Genomic DNA, 22,329 nt, shown 5'->3' on the forward strand with positions numbered 1-22,329 from the left:
CTTCAGCCCAGGAGATCCACGCTACAGTGAGCTACGATCGTGCCACTGCACTCCAGCCTGGGTGACAGAGTGAGACCTTGTCTCTAAAAAATAAATAAAATGAGTAAAATGCATACCATTTTATGAAGTTGTGAGAATAACGTGGTTTCAGCTTTTACCTCTATGTATTTGATTACTATACATCTAATGTCATGATCCTTCATGACAATATTTGTCTTCACTCATGAACATACTTAGGGCATTTAAAAAGTGAGATTAAACAATTTAACAATATGAATATATTGTTACATATGTTTTTAAATTTTAGCTAATGTATATGTGGTGAATATTCATAGTTTCCATTATTTTCTTATTTCTAAACTGTTATGATCATCATCTGTATTTATACATCTTTGCATGCAGCCAATGCAGAAATGAAATTGTAGAAATAGTGACCAATTTTTTTAAAATTTTTATAAAAGAAATGAAATTGTAGGAACAATAGCCAGTTTAGAGTAGCAATTATAACTTTTTTCTTTCTTAGAGATAGAGTATCTTTCTGTCACGGAGGCTGGAGTGCAATGGTACAATCACAGCTCACTATACCCTCAAACGTCTGGAGTCAAAAGATCCTTGCACCTCAGCCTCCTGAGTACCTGGGACTACAGGCATGCACCATTGCCAGTTGGCTAATTTTTTTTTTTTAATTTTTATTTTTAGAGATGGGCAGGTGGGTGGGGAGGTGCCTCACTATGTTGCTTAGGTTAGTCTTGAACTCCCGTCCTCAAGCACTTCTCCCACTTTGGCCTCCCAAAGTGCTACAATTACAGGTGTAAGCCACTGTAACTTCCCACAACTTCCCAGCCTGTGCCAGACAGGCTGTTCTTTAAGGAATCACTTCACAAAGGCAGAGGTAACTCCTTAAAGCAAATTAAAAGTAAGCGGTTTTATGGTGATCAATAGTAAGCTACCAAGAAAGCCACCTCTCTTACGATCCAGCTAGACCCAGATGTTAAGTTTACAATATCTAAAAGAATACTCAGAGTACATCTTAGTTCAGGCTTTCTGGAAATAGCGTCTGAGATGGCGATCCACACACAGGGAGTTTATTAGGGCATGCGCTCAGGAGGAGCACCTCTAGGGGAGCCAGGGAAGTAAACTGGGCAGAAGTTAAACTATGATGCAGCTGCTGGAGAGGCTTCAGTCAATCCCAGAGAGAGCTCTGGAGCTGGATCGCCTTTCAGAAAGGAAGGAAAGAAAACCACTGTGTCCTCATACCAACCAGTAACTGAACGGAAGCTGTCTCCAGGGAGTGGGGTATGACCTTAGCTAAGTCAGCCTCCTTCTGCTGTTTCTGAAATCTTTCTGCGATTTCTGAAGAGCAACTGTGAGACATCAGTAGCCAACAGTGTAGCAGCTGGGAAAATGAGTTTATCAATTCTGAAGGGCCAGGTCTGGGCAGCATACCGCAGCCACCAGCACAAAGTATAAATTCTCTGCCAGTCTTCCCAGAACATGACTTCTCTCACTCAGCTAAGATATTGATAACATCTCAGCAACCAACTAATTGATATGTAATGCTTGATGGTTACTGAAACTGCAGATTTTCTCTGCTGTCACTTAAATAGACTTGTGTGTGTTATCAGACAATTCACAGGTCTGACATCCATGGCGGAAACTGAGAAAACTAACAAAAAATTACATCTGAATGAAGGCCACTAGTTCTCCAAGGAGATAGATGATCCAAAGAAGTATGTATGCTGAAGGTCAGATCCAGAATCTACTTATAGTTTTTTTTTATTTCTTTCTAAAATGTAGATGAACAAGCGCTTGAGGCCCTGAAAGTCCACTCTACATAGCATGGTAGCTGGGCCTCCAAAATTTCAGCCTGCAAAAGGAGGAGGCGCTCCTAGATTTCTAAGCTTCATTCAGTTAGAATAGGAGGTAGCCACTAAAGACATCTAAAGAATCAGCAGTATGCCGAGAAGAAAACTAGCTGGCTGCGTTAATCTTCATCAAGATGAAGACTTGCCGTAAAATGCACTACAAGTCCTGAAGCTCGTGAAAGGAAGTTCCTTCATCATTGTGTTTTTCCTCAATTTTTTCTGTAGATTCCAAATGGAGTTGGAGGAATTCTATTTCCCCTGATGATTATGCTTTAAAGGGACCTGTTTTTCTCTTCTGAATTCCTAGGTCATCCTTTTAGATATTCAAACAACACTTCTCCATTTCTTGGATACTGGAGTGCACGTGACAAACTTTATGTTCTGTATTGATGTGCCTAAGATTCTGCAACTTTTGGCAGAAAAGTATTTGCAAAATACTTTTTTATTTGTCTGGTGCTTTCTTAACTTCTCCAGATATGCTGGGAAAGATGACCTTCTCCACTTGGTGTAGTCACTATTAATTCCTCCAACTGTCAGCTCCTCTCAGAGCATTCCTGGCCCACTGTCCTGTGGCATCACTCTGCTGTGCTCCCTGTCAGAATCGTCAGTCAGCGATTCTAAGTCTATTCTAAGTGCACTCAAGTTTAATTATATAAAACAATCATTTCTCCAAAGAAGCAACATAATTCTGCTAAAGCCTATGCTAATCATCTTTACAAGTTATTATTTTTTTAATTTCACATTTCATAAATTATTTATGAGGTTGAACATTTCTCATGTGTTTATTGGTCATTTGGGTGTTTTCTTTGATGAATTCTTAGCTATTGTCTTTGCCCATTTTCATTGAAAAATTTTTTTTCCTACTGATTTGTACATGACCTTTATCCATTAAAGATATCAACCCCTTTTTCCTCATTCTGTTTTTTTTTTAGCAAAAATGTAGAGAAAAATAATAACTACCTTACCGAAGTGACTTCAAATTTAACTTTTGCAACTGAGTTCACCATTCTCCCATCACAAACTGGCATCTTTTTAATATGTTCATATATCTGTCTATGATATCACCATTCTTCTAATTGCTAAGCTTGGAAATTTTTCTTTTTCTTTTTGTTTTTAAGAGATAGAGTCTCACTCTGCTGCCCAGGCTGGAGTGCAATGGTATCATCATAGCTCTCTGTAACCTCAAACTCCTGGGCTCATGTGATCTCCCCATTTCAGCCTCTGGAATAGCTGAGACAACAGATGTGCACCACCATCCTTGGCTAATATTTTATTTTAAAATTTTTTGTAGAGATGGGATCTAGCTATGATGCCCAGGCTGGTCTCAAACTCCTAACCTCAAGGAATACTTTTGACTTGACCTCCCAAAGTTCTGGGACTAAAGATATATCTAATTATTATGTACTAAATGCTTATAAATTACATATATTATAAAATATACACAAGCATTTTGGGGTATGATATAAAGAAGAAATAAACAATTTAAAATTATTTTGTTTTACTAATGGTATAAAGATACTATTTGCTCTTACTATTAACATTTTTGTTGAGTACTAAGTTCATATGCATAATCATTTTAAAAAATTTTGAGTGGTCACTTTTCAATACAATAAAAAAGTTGAATTGCAAGTTCAGCTTATTTGATACTCAGCTATATTTTAAAAAGATACCTCACAAAAAAAGTAGATCCAATACTTGTTATTCAACTTCATATACCTATTCAATTTCCACTTTTCCTAATGTCAATTAGCTGCTCTTGACAGGTAACCAGAAGGTGCTGTATTTTCAAATCTATAACAGTGTTGGAATCTCACTCAAGCACTTGAGTGAGATCGGTGAACCCCTACTTTTTATTTTAAAGTGAAAGACTTTAGAATATGTTTAAAAAATTGTTTCTAAGTTTTCTAAGTGTGTGGAGATATAAGAATTTGTATAGGTGGTATGTTTATTTCAAAAATAAAATTATATAATGATTTTTAAAACATTTGTTGTCAAAATACTCGTTTCTTTTTTGGAAAAAAAACAACTTTTGTATTTGTATTTAAAATGTCATATGAACTGACAAATAAAATGTGTGTTTTTAGATATCCACTAGGTGGAGTCATACTAATTTGACAATACTTACCAAATAAAGGTCAGCAAAGTTGGAAATCTTTTTAAAATTTTTATTGGAAATTAACATGTACATACTATGTATAAGTAATTAAATTCAAATAAGTAACATCTCTAAATGTTAGAACACAAACTATAAACTTCTGTAAGAAAACATAGAAGAAAGTCTTTGTGATCTTGCTTAAGGCAAACATTTATTAGATTGGATACAGTAAGCGTGAACCAAAAAAAAAAAAATTGATAAATTGGACTTAATAAAAATTGAACACTTCTGGTCTTTAAAGAACTACTATGAAAAAGAAAAAAAAAAAAAAATACCCAGGCATGGTGACGGATTCCTGTAGTCCCAGCTACTTGGGAGGCTGAGACAGGAGAATCGCTTGAACCCAGGAGGCAGAGGTTACAGTGAGCCGGGATCACGCCATTGCGCTCCAGCCTGGGCAACAAGAGCGAAACTCCATCAAAAGTAAAGAAAAGAAAGAAAAAAAAAAAAAAAAAAGAAAGAAAGGAAGGGGAGGGGAGGGAAGGGGAAAGGAAAGGAAGAAAGAAAAATGCCGGGCACGGTGGCTCACGTCTGTAGTCCCAGCACTTTGGGAGGTCGAAGCAGGTGGATTACAAGGTCAGGAGATCGAGACCATCTTGGCCAACATGGTGAAACCGCGTCTCTACTAAAACTACAAAAATTAGCCGGGGGTGGTCGCTTGCGCCTGTAGTTCCAGCTACTCAGGAGACTGAGGCAGGAGAATCCCTCGAATCCGGGGGGCAGAGTTTGCAGCGAGCTGAGATTGCCCACTGCACTCCAGCGTGGGCGACAGAGTGAGACATCATTTCAAAACCAAAAGAAAAAAAGAAAGCCCCAGACTGGGAGTAATTATTTCCAAACCGCATATCTGATGAAGGACACGTATATGGGATATGTAAAGAACCCTCACAAGTCGATAAGAAGGCAATTGAGAGAAATCAAAACACCATAAAGAGCTAGAGGTGAATATTTATTCATAATAGACGACATTTGGGGAAAACAAATATCCATCTATTGTTAAATGAATAAACAGATTGTGCATAAACATGGAAAAACAATGGATAAACCTCTTTATAATGGAATACCATTCAGCAAGAAAAAGAAATGAGTGCTGGTACACGCATAACGTGGATAAATCTCAATAGTATTACAAATGATGCTAGAATGAATAACCTATATCACCCACATAATTTTACAAGCATACAAATATGTATGTGTGTGTGTGAATATATACATATGTATGTGTGTATATACACACACACACACACATATATATATATGATAAGTTATTTGAAGGGAGATTATTGGGTCTGAGGACATGTGTGTTTGTCATTTTGGTAGATATTTCAAAATTGCCTTCCTTAGGGGCTGTATTAATTTACATTCCTACCAGCAGTGTAGAGAGTGATCAAAAGAGTGTGTAGAAGCCTGAGCAACATAATGAGACTCCATCTCTACAAAAAAATTCAAAAATTAGGTCACTATGGTGGCACATGCTTGTAGTCCCAGCTACTTGAAAAGCTAAAGTGGGAGCATTGCTTGAGCCCAGGATTTTGAGGTTATAGTGAGCTATGATCACACCATTGCAGTCTAGCCTGGGTGACAAAGTGAGATGCTGTCTCAAAAAGAAAAAAAGAATGTGTAGAATTTATGGAGTTTTGCTAATCTGACAGTGAAATAGCCTCTAAGCACGGATTTAACTAGTATTTCTGTTTAAATAGAAGCTCTAATATATAACCTGGTACTCTAATTGATTATCTCACATATCCTCTCAAATACATTACTACTATAGGACCCCAAAACTACCACGCAATTTTACACCTCTGGGCTTGGTGAACCCCTACTTGTCCTTCAAAACGTTTACCACCTTTGTGAAACTTTCCTTGGCTCTTGTAGATGGTGATAAGATTGTTTTCCTATGAACAACTGCTATACTTTGTGACTGCTGCCCCACATTTCATAGTGAATTAAAATTATTGGTCTTCCCCAATTCCCTGTGAACTCTTAGGCATATTGGAGGGTTTATCTAAGTTCCATAAGACAAGGGCTGCAATTCATACAACTCTCCGTGCTCAGGAGCTAGTATGGTGTCTGGCACTAATTAAGGCTACAATAAATGGGTACTGAACTGAAAGGAATGGTCTGTGCAGAAACAAACATGTTTCTGTAAATATGTGTGCATGAATGAATGCACATTTATAAAAGAAATTTTCTGATGAATGAATCTGTCTAACAATATAATTCTGTATCTAATAGTGATTTGTCTCAACCTTCCCACTCTGAGAACTCACTTTTTAAAGATGAAAATTTTTGTCATTTGGCAAGTGGTCCAGAAATAGCAGTAGAATGAAAGAGCCAGGCTTCTTCATTTTATGTTGAGTTCCTCTTGTTCACAATGGCCATAAAGGGCAAGTTCATCTAAAATATTGGTGTGAAAGGAAATTGTTACCTTTTCAGACTCCTAGAGGCAGGGGGAAAATCCTGGTGGCACCATAAAACAAGTTCTGAGGCAAGAGACAACGCACAGCAGATATTCCAGAGTGAATGCAGGTGTCCTGAAATGTGCCACTCAGAGAAGCATGTCTGCTCTCCTTCTATTCTAAAAGCATTATAGAAACCCCTTTTGGAGAAAAGCAAGCTGATCAACCTCTTATTTGGGTTATGCAGACAGTGTAATGCTTTCTATAATGCCCTTAGAATGTGATGTCTATTCTAAGGGCATTATAGAAGTGTTACACTACAAATCCTTCACCCACACCAAGCACACATCCATAAACTGCCCCAGATCTAAAGGACCAAGACAACTTCTTGTTACCTATCCATCAAAGAGTAGACATTTGAGCATGATACCTGGAAATAAATCTTATACACCAACACCTCACAAACTCAATGGGGAAGATGAATATCCTATCGTCATTCATAGTCAGCAAAGAATGTGTTGGACATTACGTTAGGCAATCTGGACAAAAAGTTGAATAAAGTATTATGTCTGCCCTAAAGGAGCTCAGAACATAATTCTGAGGATTAGAAAATGGTAACATCATATATTTCTAAAATGCTTTTCAGTTTACAAAGAATTTCACATTGTAAATTCACACATTGCAAATTCACCTCTCTGCCCCCTTCCTAAACTATCAGAATTTAGAGGCCATCAGAAAAATACAAAGTACCATGGAGAGTTGAAAGAAACAGTCTCCTTGTAGCTGAGTAGTAGGCGTAGGGTGGGAAGTGAAGACTTCATGGGGAAGGAAGCATTTTAGGTGAGCTTTGAAAGGTGAACACGTTTCAGTACACAATGATTGGTGGTAACGTTTCTATGAAATAACTTGTGCCTAGACACAAAGTCAAGAGAAGGTATATATATGAAGTGAGGATTAGTGTCTAGATTAAGAAAGGGAAGAATTTAGCAGAAGCCGTAGGGACATTATTTGGCTAGAAAAGTAGAAGAAAATAAGTCTAGAATTTAGATTCAGGAATGTATGCTTAATTCATCCAGATTCAGGGTAGGTGAATAAAATAAACAAATTGTGCTTTAATCTGAGGTATGAAGATCAGTTTAGTTAAAACTGAGCACTACGACAACAGGCACCCTCAGCAAAGTTGTGCCATAGGCATTTTTACTATCCTTCAAAAGAATTCCTTATTTATTTCAAGCTACCCCTCCAAGATTAGCATCAAATTCATTCAATAGAATGAATTCAATATTGAATGAATTTGGTACTAAACTTGGAGGGGTAGCTTGAAATAAATCCTCCAAAAATCTTATCAAGAGTACCTTTTCGGCTGGACGTGGTGGCTCACGCCTGTAATCCAAGCACTTTGGAGGCCGAGGCCAAGCCTGGTGGATCACATGAGGTCAGGAGTTCAGGACCAGCCTGACCAACATGGTGAAACTCCGTCTTAAAAAAAAAAAAAAAAAAAAAGAGTAACCTTTTCTTAATCTAGTCACTAATCCTCAATTCATATACAAATCTTCTTTTTCCCCATTCTTTCTCTTGAGGCAGTTGTCCCTAAATCACCAAAATTTGACTGTTCTTTTATTCATTTGCTTGGTTTTGGTTTCTGATTTTCTCTAAGGAGCAGGAAATTTTAATAATGCAAATCTATTTTTTGTAATGAAATGGGATTACTAATACCTTAGATTATATCCTTCAATATTCTATTATATAAAGAATATGTGTCCTTTTTCTACAACTTCATGTCACACATACTCTTTTGCAATTTATCAGTTATTGTACATGTAGATTACCCCAAATTTTTGAAATGACAGTGAAGAGCAGTTAAAATTAGGTGAAAATACAGGGGGCCTGAAGAATGGCTCCTCTGTTTGTAACACACCCAGCAGGAATCTGGAGTCATTGTGATGACAGGCATGAAGCTTGTGGCCTCCCTACAAACAAATGCTGTACATGTGAAAAAAAAAAAAAATTAGGTGAAAATAAATTAGTATTAAAAAGTACAATTCCTTTGTACATTAAATCTAGTTTGCTTTGTTTTTTAAGTACAACCCTGCCACGGGAAGAAGGGGACAGAAAAATAGGCAAAAAAAGCTTAAAGATGCATAAAACATTACAAAACCATCCTCGTGACCCCAATGACATGTTGACCAGCTTGCTTCACTTCAAATACCTGTGGCCAAATTATTTTCAGCCAAATAGTAATGTTTCATTATGAGTACTATACTAGCCAATGATGATATTAAAAATAAAATACCTTAATTTTTTTTCAGTTTTAGGTTTGGGAGTACATGTGAAGGTTCATTGCATAGGTAAACACATGTCACAGGGGTTTGTTGTGCATATTATTTATTCACCCAGATATTAAGCCCAGTACCCAATAGTTATCTTTTCTGCTCCTCTCCCTCCTCCCACCCTCCACCCGCAAGGAGGCCCCGTGTCTGTCGTTTCCTTCGTGTTCATAAGTTCTTATCATTTAGCTCCCAAAGATGAAATACCTTATCCCTATCTTCAAGGAGCTTTAAGGGACACAGGCAACATAAAGGATTTCCCGAATGCTCCTGAGATACACAGAAAGGTATCCACGCTTGGATAAAGGATCAAGAAAGTTATCCTTGATGATAGTAATAGAAATGAGCCCTGAAGGATGAGCATTCATTAGGCAAAGAAGTGGCTGGGGAGAATGGGAGTGTGAAAGAATTTCCAGGTGGAGAGAACAACCTGTGCAAAAAGAGAAAATAACAGTACAACACTGGGAATTTTAAATGCTTTCTAGTGGCTACAAAGTGTCATTAAGTAACGCTGAAAGCCGCCATTACTTTTGCACCAATCTAATAGGAATATAGGCCCGGCACAGCGCACCATGCCTGTAATCCCGGCACTTTGGGAGGCCAAAACGAGCAGATCACTTGAGCTCAGGAGTCTGAGACCAGCCTGGGCAACATAGTGAAACCCTGGCTCTACAGTAAATAAATAAATAAATAAATAAATAAATAAATAAAAGCCGGGGTACATGCTTATAGTCCCAGCTCCTCAGGAGGCCAAAGCGAGAGGATCACTTGAGCCTGGGAGGCCGAGGTTGCAGTAAGCCAACCAAGACCATGACACTGCACTCCAGCCTGGGTGACAAAGTGAGATCCTGTCTTAAAAGGAAAAAGAAAAGAGAAAATTTTAATTTGAAGAAAAAAATGTAGGAATATATATGCATGTGAGTTGATGGTAGCTAGGAGGAAGAACATGAGAAGACACGTTTACAGAGTGGGTGTGCTTAATACAGGTACTGTGAAGCAAGGAAAAATTATAATTTTCATTTATTTTTAGTTCCTATTTTTAGCAACTAAATGTCTTCTTATGATGCAATCTATATTAGACCTAATATTAGTACAGTAATACAAATATGTAAATTACAAAAACTAAATTAGGCTACATTGAATTTTTAAAATTGTTTTCTTGGTATGGATATGGGTTCAGTGAAATTTGAAGACAACTACTCTAAGTTAAGAGGAACCATGAAGGGTTTTAAGTAGAAAAGTATGTCAACAAGATCTGAAAACTCAGCAACGGGGTGAAGAAATGCTGATGGCTATAAAGTAGTCCAGAGGCATGAGTCAAAGTGAGAAATAATGAGAGGTAGAACTCAAGAAATAGCAGTGGGAATGGTGAGAAAGTGACATATTGGAGTGATACTTAGAAGTAAAATAGAGCAGACTTAGTAAATTAACACTTTGTGGAATGCAGAGAAAAAAGAACAGAAATAACAGAAGAAGAGGATGGATCTTGAGGATGGATCTCACATGAAGCAATGACAATCAAATGTCAAGAATAAATAAATAAATTCAAGCAGAATCAATCATTTCAGCAACATTACAGGATGCATATCCTTGTATAGGCCACCATTTATATTAGTTTAGTGGAATAAAGCATTTTAAATTCTAAATTGCCAGCCTACACAGATATAATGCAATAAATAGATTGTTGGATACTATTAACCCAGAAGTAAAACAAATTATCATATTCTGATTGAAAGAAACATTTGAAATACAATGAGTTCCAATAGAAGTGGTTTAAAGTTCTAAATTCATTTCTACTTGTAAACACCATCCATTGTTGTAAAAGATAGTGACATAATTACAGGAGTACCCAGTCTTTAAAACCTTCAGCACATCCCCATCTGGAAACCATGTAAAGCTACAGATACAGTCTAGAGATAGGCACAGAGTGTAGGAGTGAAAATATTTTTTCTCTGAAACTCTCATTGCAAGTTAATTTGGAACATTATGATAGAATGCTATTTTAAATAATTACTACACCTTTCTCCCTGTTTTATACCTAAATAGTAGATTTACCTTGTTTTGCAGCCAACTTACCTAGCAAAGAAATAATATAATAAAAATCCAAAATTTTTTTGAGCCCTAGCCGCTAATATTCTTCCCTTTGCCCTCTCTGCTCTACCCATAACTGATTCCATTCTTTCAATTCTGAAACAAGTTCTTCCCTCCCTTCCCTCTACTACTCTTCTCCTTCTGCATTTTGCCTTGGGTATTCTTATTTTTTATGTTTTAACTTAAACTTAATAATTTTCTCAATTTATCAATTTTCTTCAAGAAGGCACTTACCATTCTATTACAAGGTTTAAATACTTTTGCCACATGCTCCCACGTACTTCCTTTTGCTAACATTTATTTGACTTGTAATGATTTTTTAGTACCTGCCTCCCACTGGATTATAATAATAACTTGAGCAAGGACACTGCCTGGAATATGATGGGCATGCGGTAAATATTAAATAAATCGAATTGAGCTTTATATGTTGAAAATATAAAACAGGCATATTAAGCCAGAACCTCCATCTACAAATTCAGATGTGCAAGAAATATAACTTGATTTCTACAATTCCACTTTATTTCTATTTCAAGCCATCATTTTACAAGGCTGGTAGTTTTGTGTCGGTCAATTCCATGTCTTTCTCTCTTTTTCCTCTCGTGACTGTATGGAGCCAAAGTACTACTAAAATGAAGCTCTTTTATCTTCTCTGTCACCTGTCCCTTCAGTCACTTGAGATAACCCTTCCTCATTTGGCCATTTTGAATTCGTCCAAGATTTCTCTGGAGAAATCTTTGTTCCTATTCCAGACTCCACTGAGCCAGGGTCTCTTCTGCTCTCCATTATTGGATCCATGGGTCCCATTCGGTTACCCCGGTCCTGCAACCTGACTCAGGGCAACTCCTCTGAGGCTGAAACTGCACCTGTGCGTACACACCTCACAGCTGCTTCTGGTGAGTCTGGGCACCTTGCTGGAATCTGCCCTAGAAGTGACACTTCGGAAGTAAGGAAGTGGTATGGACCTCTAGCCCCCACATGGGGCAGTGCTCTCTGGAGCTCAGCAGGTGCAACTTATTTCTCTCGGGCCCTCCCACGCCTCTCCTCTCCGTCTCTTCAAACTCCTCTCAACCTTGGGGATTCTTGTTTGCAAAGGGTGTATAGGGATGTGGAAGAGGAAGAGCTGTATTCTTTCTGATATCTTCCAATTCTTCTGTCTATTCATCAGTTTCTTCTTCTTTTTTTTTTTTGAGACGGAGTTTCGCTCTTGTTACCCAGGCTGGAGTGCAATGGCGCGATCTCAGCTCACCGCAACCTCCGCCTCCTGGGTTCAGGCAATTCTCCTGCCTCAGCCTCCTGAGTAGCTGGGATTACAGGCACGCGCCACCGTGCCCAGCTAATTTTTTGTATTTTTAGTAGAGGCGGGGTTTCACCATGTTGACCAGGATGGTCTCGATCTCTTGACCTTGTGATCCACCCACCTCGGCCTCGGATTACAGGCGTGAGCCACCGCACCTGGCCAAATTTCTTCTTTTTATCTGTAAGTCTCTGCTTTTAAAACTCGAAAGCCAGGAATAAACTGCCCCAAGCTTTTTATTTTTTCTGTAGCCACATCGTTTCCCTGAGTATAAACAGAAGAGTTCAGCTGCTGCTTAAATATGAAAAAAGGATCAAGAAGCAAAAGGAAAATGTGGAGAAAGGAGAAGAGGGGGTTTGGAAAGAGACCGATAAATATTGCAAAATCAGGATCCTGCATGATAAGTATAATTGTAACTCCTGAATGAAATATTCCCGATGGGTCTGTAAGGAGGAATTTTAAGATTATTTGCATATTGAAAGTGTGAGAATGGGGTAAAGTGCAATTACCCTGCTGTTGTAGAGCACATCCCCAGGCATCAAGGAGAGCTGCCATTGGGTGAGTCCCAGCTGGGCCTCAGGTACTGGGCACAAGACTCACAGCAACCCTGTGAGATGGGCATCATGATTCCATTTTTTAAATTAAGAAACTGGCCTGTTGCTGTGGCTCAGGATTGTAATCCCGGCACTTTGGGAGGCTAAGGCAGAAAGATCTCTTAAGCCCAGGAGTTTGAGTCTATCGTGAGCTGTGGTCGCACCACTAAATTCCAGCCTGGGAGAGAGAGAGAGAACCTTTCTCTTAAAAATACCTAAATAAATAATTTAAGAATAAAACATAGAAGTATGGAAACTGAGGAAGCATTAACTAACTTACTTAAAGCCATACAGTTATTGGGTACTTTGGCCAGGATTCAAAGTAAGTTGTAAAAGTGAAAAATCCATGCATTCTCACTATTTTTCACTGCCTCTTAATAGAATTCTAATCTCATGGTTTGTCCAATATAGTATTTTGTTATTTTATTTATTTATTTATTTAGAGACAAGGTCTCACTCTGTCACCCAGACTGGAGTGCAGTGACACAATCTTGACTCAGGGCCCGGCACGGTGGCTCACGCCTGTAATCCCAGCACTTTGGGAGGCCGAGGCGGGTGGATCACGAGGTCAAGAGATCGAGACCATCCTGGTCAACATGGTGAAACCCCGTCTCTACTAAAAATACAAAAAATTAGCTGGGCATGGTGGCGCGTGCCTGTAATCCCAGCTACTCAGGAGACTGATGCAGGAGAATTGCCTGAACCCAGGAGGCGGAGGTTGCGGTGAGCCAAGATCGCGCCATTGTACCCCAGCCTGGGTAACAAGAGCGAAACTCCGTCTCAAAAAAAAAAAAAAAAAATCTTGACTCACTGCAACCTCCACCTTCTGGTTTCAAGAGATTCTCCCGCATCAGCCTCCCAAGTAGCTGGAATTACAGGCTTGTAACACCACACCCAGCCAAAAAACTCTAATTTTAAAACATTCGTGTTAAAGCTGGTTTTCTCATAGGCTACGAGATTATGTCCAACTTTCTTCTTCTTCTTCTTTTTTTTTTTTTTTTTTAGAAACGGGGTCTTGCTACGTTGCCCAGGCTGGAGCGCAGTGGCTATTCACAGGCGCAATCCCACTACTGATTAGCACGGGAGTTTTGACCTGCTCCGTTTCTGACCTGGGCTGGTTCACCCCTCCTTAGGCAACCCGGTGGTCCCCCGGTCCCAGGAGGTCACCATGTTGATGCCGAGCTTAGTGCGGACATTGGATCGGCATAGCACACTACAGCCCAGAACTCCTGGGCTCAAGCGATCCTCCCACCTCAGCCTCCCGAGTAGCTGGGACTACAGGCACGCGCCACCACACCAGGCGATTATGTCCAACTTTCTATGACCCAATCACCACTTTTAATCAGCTACAAATGACATATCTGTTTAATCTATACATTGCTTTCTAATATATTTAACTCAGAGAACTACAGTACTCCTATAAATTTTATTTAATAATTCAGTATCATAGTCTACAACAAGAAGGAAAACTTAGTTATCACAATGTGTCAATCACTATGCTTGTTACTTTAAATACAGTCAGTCTTCATTATTTGCAGATTCTGTATTTGCAAATATGTCCACTCATTAAAATTTATTTATTTATTTAATTTATTTATTTTGAGACGGAGTTTCGCTCTTGTTACCCAGGCTGGAGTGCAATGGCACGATCTCGGCTCACTGCAACATCTGCCTCCTGGGTTCAGGCAATTCTCCTGCCTCTGCCTCCTGAGTAGCTGGGATTACAGGCACGCACCACCATGCCCAGCTAATTTTTTGTATTTTTAGTAGAGGTGGGGTTTCACCACGTTGACCAGGATGGTCTCGATCTCTTGACCTCGTGATCCACCCGCCTTGGCCTCTCAAAGTGCTGGGATTACAGGCGTGAGCCACCGCACCCGGCTAAAATTTATTTATAGGCCAGGCATGGTGCCTCAACACCTGCAATCCTAGAACCTTGGGAACCCAAGGCAGGAGGATGACTTGATGCCAGGAGTTCGTGACCAGCCTGGTCAACATGGAGAACCCTCCCAACCCTCTACCTCTAAAAAAGAAAATTATTTGTAACCCCAAAATCAACACTCCAGTGCTTTCATGGTCACAGACATATACATGCACAGAATAGAAATAAGAATTGCATTGCTGGAGGAGGCACATTTTCTTAGCAGCTGAACTTACACCAGGTGATGCTCTGCCTTCTTTTAGTTCTTACACTGTAAACAAGTTTCCTGTTTGTGATCTTCTTAGTGCCACGTTTTTTACATTTTTGTACTTTTTCTTGGTGATTTTGTTGTCTGAAATGGCTCCCAAGTGTAGTTTTGAAGTGCTGCCCAGTGTTCCTAAGTGAAAAGCTACAATGTGTCTTATAAAGAAAATTAAGTACGTTAAACAAATCTCCTTCAGGCAGTGGTTATAGTGTTTTGGCTGTGAGTTCAATGTTAATGAATCAACAGTTTGTATTAAATAAGGTATCTTTCAAATAAAAAAATAAATAAAATAAATAAATAAATAAATAAATAAATAAATAAGGTATCTTTCAACAGAAACGGGAATAAAACAAGGTTACCCGATTATCCCTTGATAAGAATGTTGTGGCCAGGGGCTTGAGGGAACCTAACCCTATATTATGCCCAGGATCAATGGCTTCATAATCTCTAATTCAATGTTTGAGTTGACTTTATAAAACTACTGTAGATAACAAAAATCTATAGTACATTTGTTTGTATAAGCTAATTCTTCTTTTAAAAATTTTTATTATGAAAAATTTCAAATAGATAAGGGAACAGTAAAATGAAACCCTAATGCCCTATCGTCACCCAGCCTCAAAAATTACCAACTCAGTCAACCTTGTTTTCTCTTTAACCCTCTAATTTCTTCTCTCCTCCTTGCATTTTACACAAATCCCAGATATTGTATTTGAGGGTAACCCCCCACATAGGCACCGAGGAAGGAGAGCTAAGCAGAATCCTGGCACAGTTAGTGCCTGAAGAATATCTCAGGTTATAGCGTTACTACTCAGTTATTTCCTTTTATATAATACTTTATATATAATCATATATTAGTTTATAGAATTAGTGCCTGAAGAATATCAGTTTATAGTGTTACTACTCAGTTATTTCTCTTTATATAATCCTCTATATATAATCATATATTAGTTCCTAGAATGAGTGCCTAAAGAAGATCTTACCACTCAGTTATTTCCATATATATATATATATATATATATATACACACATAACTATATCTTAGTTCATAATCACAGGAATGCCTAGGGTAGACATGGTACAGAGCATGAATTAAGGAATAAGCAGCTTATAGTCAGAGGAATGTCTGGAGCAGACACGGTGCAGAGCATGATTTAAGGGAAAAACAGTTATACCAGGAAAAGAATCCATGACCCAGGCGGCAGTGTTCAGTATCGTAAAGATACCCACTATATGGCAGGCTTGGTGAAAGAGCCACTCCTCCTGATAAAGGAGTTGTAGGACCTTACGTCCAGTTCTTGTGACAGGCTATCCTCAGACCGGCAATCCCTCGAGCATCCGAGGGCTTAAAACCCCTCCGGGTAATTGAACCTTGGTGACTGTGAACTTTATCAGCACTTGTTACTGTGCTAGCTCAAAAGCATCCTCCTAGATAACTCATTAGAAGCTGCCAGCAGGTGGCAGTAGACCCTGACAGCTCTGTCACTGCTGTGAGACTTAAGCACCCTCCTATAGATATTCTTAGAAGTAGCATGCCCATAGATAGAGGTATTGCACACTGCACCCTCTTCACTGCGCACCGCTCACCTCCATGCCTTGGTGACCTAATGGGGGTGGACCCCTTACTGCACATGGCCCACCTCCTAGTCTAGGTGACCTAATGGGGGTGGATCCTCATTTTGTTGCTCACAACCCTATCACTATCTTTGAGGATGACTTCATTCACTACCCTGCCCTCTAACCTATACCCAGTAAATACAGACACTTCTGGACATTCGGGGCCTCACCTGTCTCCACTTATACATGGCGTGGCCCCCTTGAGCCCAGCTGCAATTTCATTGTACTTCTATGTCCTGTCTCTTTATTTCTCCGATCCTGCGCCTCAGCACAGCATAAAGGACACTCCAGGACCCTACAGGGCCCTTAGCCCTACAGTATTATTTCAACCTTGTCTACTTTACACATTAAATACTTGTTAACTTTTTTAAATTATAAGAGTAGAAAATTTGGAATCTGGAAAAGTTACAGGAAAAAACAACCACATAAATTAATACTGAATTAACATTTTATTTTTCTCAGTCTTTTTATGTATAAATTCAAAGATTGGAATCATTCTGATTAGATTTCTTTTCATGTAACATTAAAATTTTTAAAATAACATTAAACATTCAAAAATATAGTGAAATAGGTCGGGCGCAGTGGCTCACGCCTGTAATCCCAGCACTTTGGGAGGCTGAGGGGGGGATCACCTGAGGTCGGTGTTTCGAGACTAGCCTGGGCAACATAGTGAAACCCCATCTCTATTAATAATACAAAATTAGCTGAGCGTGGTGGCAGGTGCCTGTCATCCCAGCTACTTGGGAGGCTGAGGTAAGAGAATCACTTGAACCTGGGAGGTGGAGGTTGCAGTGAGCCAAGATCTTGCTATTGCACTCCAGCCCTGGGCGACAAGAGCAAAACTCCATCTAAAAAAAAAAAAAAAAAAAAATATATATATATATATATATATATATATATATATATATATATGGTGAAATAGGCTCTTCATGGTGGTTCACAACTGTAATCTCAGCACTTGAGAAGCCAAGGTGGGTAGATCACTTTTGTCCAGGAGTTCAAGACTAGAGCCTGAGCAACATGTTGAAACCCCATCTCTACCAAAAACTACAAAAATTAACTAGGCGTGGTGGCGCAAGCCTGTAATCCCAGCTACTTGGGAGGCTGAGGTGGCAGGATTACCTTGAGTACTGAAAGGTAGAGGCTACAGTGAGCTGTAATTGCATCATTGCAGTCCAGCCTGGGTGAGAGGGAGATCCTGTCTCAAAAGAGTGTGTGTGTGTGTATGTGTGTGTGTGCATGTGTAAAATAAAATATAACCATTTGTTACTGCCCTCATTCTACTTTTTTGGGGGGGAGGGAGACAGAGAGACTCGTTTTGTCACCCAGGCTAGAGTGCAGTGGCGTGATCTCAGCTCACTGTAACTTCCGCCTCCTGGTTTTAAGCAATTCGCCTGCCTCGGCCTCCTGAGTATCTTGGATTACAGGTGCCCACCACCACGCCTGGCTAATTTTTTAAAATTTGTACTTTTAGTAGAGACAGGGTTTCACCATATTGCCTGGGCTGGTCTTGAACTCCTGACCTCAAGTGATCCGCCCGCCTCAGCCTTCCAAAGTGCTGGGATTACAGGCATGAGTCACCACACCTGGCTGCTGGAACTTTTAAATAAAGATTTTCAGATCCGAAATTTTTCTATTTGTTTATTTATTTGTATTTTTATTTTTTGAGACATAATTTCACTCTGTCACCAAGGCTGGAGCTGAGATTGTGCCACTGCACCCAGGCTGGAGTATGGTGGTGCAATCTCGGTTCACTGCAACCTCTGCCTTCCAAGTTCAAGGGATTTTCCTGCCTCAGCCTCCCGAGTAGCTGGGATTACAGGCATGCACCACCACGCCCAGCTAACTTTTATATTTTTACTAGAGACAGGTTTCACCATACTGGCCAGGCTCCTCTTGAACTTCTGGCCTTGAGCGATCTACCTGCATCAGCGTCCCAAAATGCTGGGATTACAGGCGTGAGCCACCACAACTCGCTTATTTATTTTTCAGTACAGATGGGGTCTTACTGTGTTGGCCAGGGTGGTCTTGAACTTCTGGCCTCAAGCAATCCTACTGCCTTAGCATCCCAAAGTGCTGGGATTACAGGTGTAAACCACATGCCCCATTCAGATTTAATTTTTTCTTTTTCTTTTTTCTTTTTTTTTTTTTTTGGTGGGGCACCGGATCAGATTTGATTTTTTAAAACTTCTCAAGGCTAGGAAGCCAAGCCAAGAATTCACCATCAGACTGTGCCTGTAATGCAGGTGAATTTCTTCTCTTCCTGAAGTTCCAAAATATCTTGAGTTTCCTAGGCCTGTGAGAAAGTAACATTCTTGGCTGGGTGCGGTGGCTCATGCCTGTAATCCAAGCACTTTGGAGGCCAAGGCGAGCGGATCACCTGAGGTCAGGGGTTCAAGACCAGTCTGACCAACATGGTGAAACCCCGTCTTTATAAAAAAAAAAAAAAAAAAAGAAAGAAAGAAAAAAAGTAACATTCTTCACTTACCATAGGTCAGGAATCTTGTGAAAGAAGAGCATAGACAATGTCCCAGGCCAGTCTTTCCAAGGGGCTTTTTATTCAAATCAGTTTCATTTAAGAATTTCCAACATTCGGGCTGGGAGCGGTGGCTCATGCCTGTAATCCCAGCACTTTGGGAGGCCGAGGTGGGTGGATCACGAGGTCAAGAGATTGAGACCATCCTGGTCAACATGGTGAAACCTCATCTCTACTAAAAATACAAAAAATTAGCTGGGCATGGTGGCGCATGCCTGTAATCCCAGCTACTCAGGAGGCAGAGGCAGGAGAATTGCCTGAACCCAGGAGGCGGAGGTTGCTGTGAGCCGAGATCGCGCCATTGCACTCCAGCCTGGGTAACAAGAGCGAAACTCCGTCGCAAAAAAAAAAAAAAGAATTTCCAACATTGACGATTCTTATAATAAGCATCCAAGCACAGGACACAGAACTGCAGCAAATATCATTCTTATGGGTGACTAACAGACATTAGAACTTCCACACTTCTTTGAGACACCTGAGCTCACTGGTGAACTCCACTTCCAAGTACCCCTGCAGAGCACACCACGAGCTCAGCCCATGTTATCAACCCATCAGCTTCAGTTCACATTACCACACTTAAACCTATCAGTAACAGAAGAGAATACACACCATACAGCATTCACAGCAGTTGACAAAGGGGCTGATGTATATGACAGGAGACAAGTGTTAAAAAACAAAAGAACCGGGGCCGGGCGCGGTGGCTCAAGCCTGTAATCCCAGCACTTTGGGAGGCCGAGGCGGGTGGATCATGAGGTCAAGAGATCGAGACCATCCTGGTCAACACAGTGAAACCCCGTCTCTACTAAAAAATACAAAAAATTAGCTGGGCACGGTGGCGCGTGCCTGTAATCCCAGCTACTCAGGAGGCTGAGGCAGGAGAATTGCCTGAACCCGGGAGGCGGAGGTTGCGGTGAGCCGAGATTGCGCCATTGCACTCCAGCCTGGGTAACAAGAGCAAAACTCCGTCTCAAAAAAAAAAAAAACAAAAACAAAAACAAAAGAACCAAATACTGTGACACCATAATCTCCCAAAAGGAGACTTTCTTAAGGAAAAAAAATCCATATGATGGTGTCCAAATTAAAACAAGGAGTAACAAATGTAGTTCTAATCAATGGTTTCCATTTTGAACATGCAAAGAATTCACTTGACAAGTCCAGGGATAAAATATTACAGGAGAAACCTTTTGATATCAATTGTAGTGTGCTGGTTTACCAATCAGGCAAAAAGCAGTTCACTTTCAACCACTCAGAGTATTTCAACATTTTATGTAACAAAACTTATAAAATTCCTTTAGCTCTTCCTTTTTCTAAAGAAAAATGTCAAAAATTCTGCTGAACGTACTACACATTGAAAACCAATTATGAAAATTCTTAGTACACACGTAATTTACAATATACTTACCATGAGTTTAGAAAAATTAGAATTCCCACCATTCTGTAGAAAGTAACCACAACCCCACTGTCCACATTCCCCAACCAGAAGACTTAGAATCCATGCTCGAGCTGAAGCCTCCATTAAAACCCCTGCCCGACCGAGCATTTGATGCTGATCCCCAACCAATTGCTGCACCAGAATTAGAACCACTATAAGAGTTATTTGCAGAATCGAAGGCCTAGTTTGGCTCCCTCTGCGTGTTGCCTTGGCTTTGGTTATTACCCGATGGGCCTGACTGGTTCTGCTGGCTGGCTAACATGCCCATGATACCCCAACTGCTCTGTAGCACTGCCTGGACTGTAGCCATCATGGCTGAATTAATGCTGAATGCACCAAAGTTCATCCCACCACCCATATTACTACCTTGTTTCCCAAACCAGCTCCACTCCCTCTAATATTGCCAAATCCACCCTGATTCCCAAAGCCACCTGGATTGCCATCAAATCTTCCACTTCTTTCTGTCTATTGCTGTTGTCTCCTGCTGTTGTGCTTAGTTTTGGTATTGGATATATGAATGCTGATTCCTTTAACGATCAAGTCCTCCCCACAGAGAGATTGTGCAACCTGATCATCTGTGAATGTAACAAAGGCAAAGGCTCTGAAAGGCTTGGGGATGACGACATCCACCACTTCGCTGCACTGCCACAGCTCATCGGCAGTCATGTCCTCAGCGCAGCACCTCACAGTTTTCTGCTTCTCAAAGGCTCATCTCGGCTTTGCTTAGAATTAGGAAGTTTACGATCACACTGTCGTCCATCTATCATGTGTCGCTCTGACATTATTTTCACCTGTGTTTCATATTCTGTGAACTGAACAAAGCCAAACCCCTTTGAATGACCAGTCTTTTTTTTTTTTTTTTTTTTTTTTTTTTTGGAGACGGAGTTTCGCTCTTGTTACCCAGGCTGGAGTGCAATGGCGCGATCTCGGCTCACAGCAACCTTCGCCTCCTGGGTTCAGGCATTTCTCCTGCCTCAGCCTCCTGAGTAGCTGGGATTACAGGCACGTGCCACCATGCCCATCTAATTTTTTGTATCTTTAGTAGAGATGGGGTTTCACGATGTTGACAAGGATGGTCTCGATCTCCTGACCTCGTGATCCACCCGCCTCGGCCTCCCAAAGTGCTGGGATTACAGGTGTGAGCCACCGCGCCCGGCGAATGACCAGTCTTAATATCTTTCTCAACCTGCACCATAAGAACTTCTCCAAAGGTACTAAAATATTCTTTCAGATCCTGTTCAGTTGTTTTCCATGGGAGACCCAACACTATTAAATCCGATGTTTTCTGGACTGCTCTTTTCACTTTCACTGCTGATGAAGCATCTGTCTCATCCATTTTCCTTTTGTTGTCTTTGGGATAGTTGAAAACATACACCAGATTGCCCCAGCCAGCATTAAGGGCATGCAGAATTCCTTCTACCAGCCGGACACCTCTCATAGATTGAGACACTGGATTTCTGTAGCTAAGCCCACACGCCCCTGGGCTGTAACTGTGGACAGCAGCACCGTCCCATCATCTTCCAATGGTATTTCATGGGCTCATTGTTCTCATCTTTGGTTACCGAGTATATTCAAACATCTTTTACTTTTCCACTAGGCCGCTGCTGGGAAGGCCAACAGGGACATCTAGACAGCGACGGATCCTAGCACAGCCCAATGACCGCTTCACCCCGACAAAATGCTAGGGGTTTTTTATCAGCGCTATAAAGACAACATCAATTCCTCAAGCAGTCTACTCATAACTGAAAATATGGCATTCCAGTCAAAGCCTTGGTAAAATAACCAGTGTCTCCAATGTCCTGCTACAAAAGAAAACATAATCTTATTGAATTTATGC

The 22,329-nt window shown here is 40.3% G+C and overlaps 1 non-coding gene and 1 pseudogene across 1 annotated transcript; one reads left to right on the forward strand and one right to left on the reverse strand.

Annotated features, from left to right (window-relative positions):
* Positions 1 to 22,060, reverse strand: part of LOC105724780 (TAR DNA-binding protein 43-like) — a 43,681-nt pseudogene extending 21,621 nt beyond the window's left edge.
* On the forward strand, positions 8,287 to 8,412 carry LOC135278174 (small nucleolar RNA SNORA11). The gene has a single exon (XR_010345727.1). It is a non-coding gene; the product is annotated as a small nucleolar RNA SNORA11 (small nucleolar RNA).
* Positions 22,061 to 22,329: the final 269 nt, after the last annotated feature.

This window comes from Aotus nancymaae, unplaced genomic scaffold (assembly GCF_030222135.1).
Source record: "Aotus nancymaae isolate 86718 unplaced genomic scaffold, 86718_ANA_hifiasm-v0.15.2.pri h1tg000036l, whole genome shotgun sequence".
NCBI classification, from domain to species: Eukaryota; Metazoa; Chordata; class Mammalia; order Primates; family Aotidae; genus Aotus; species Aotus nancymaae.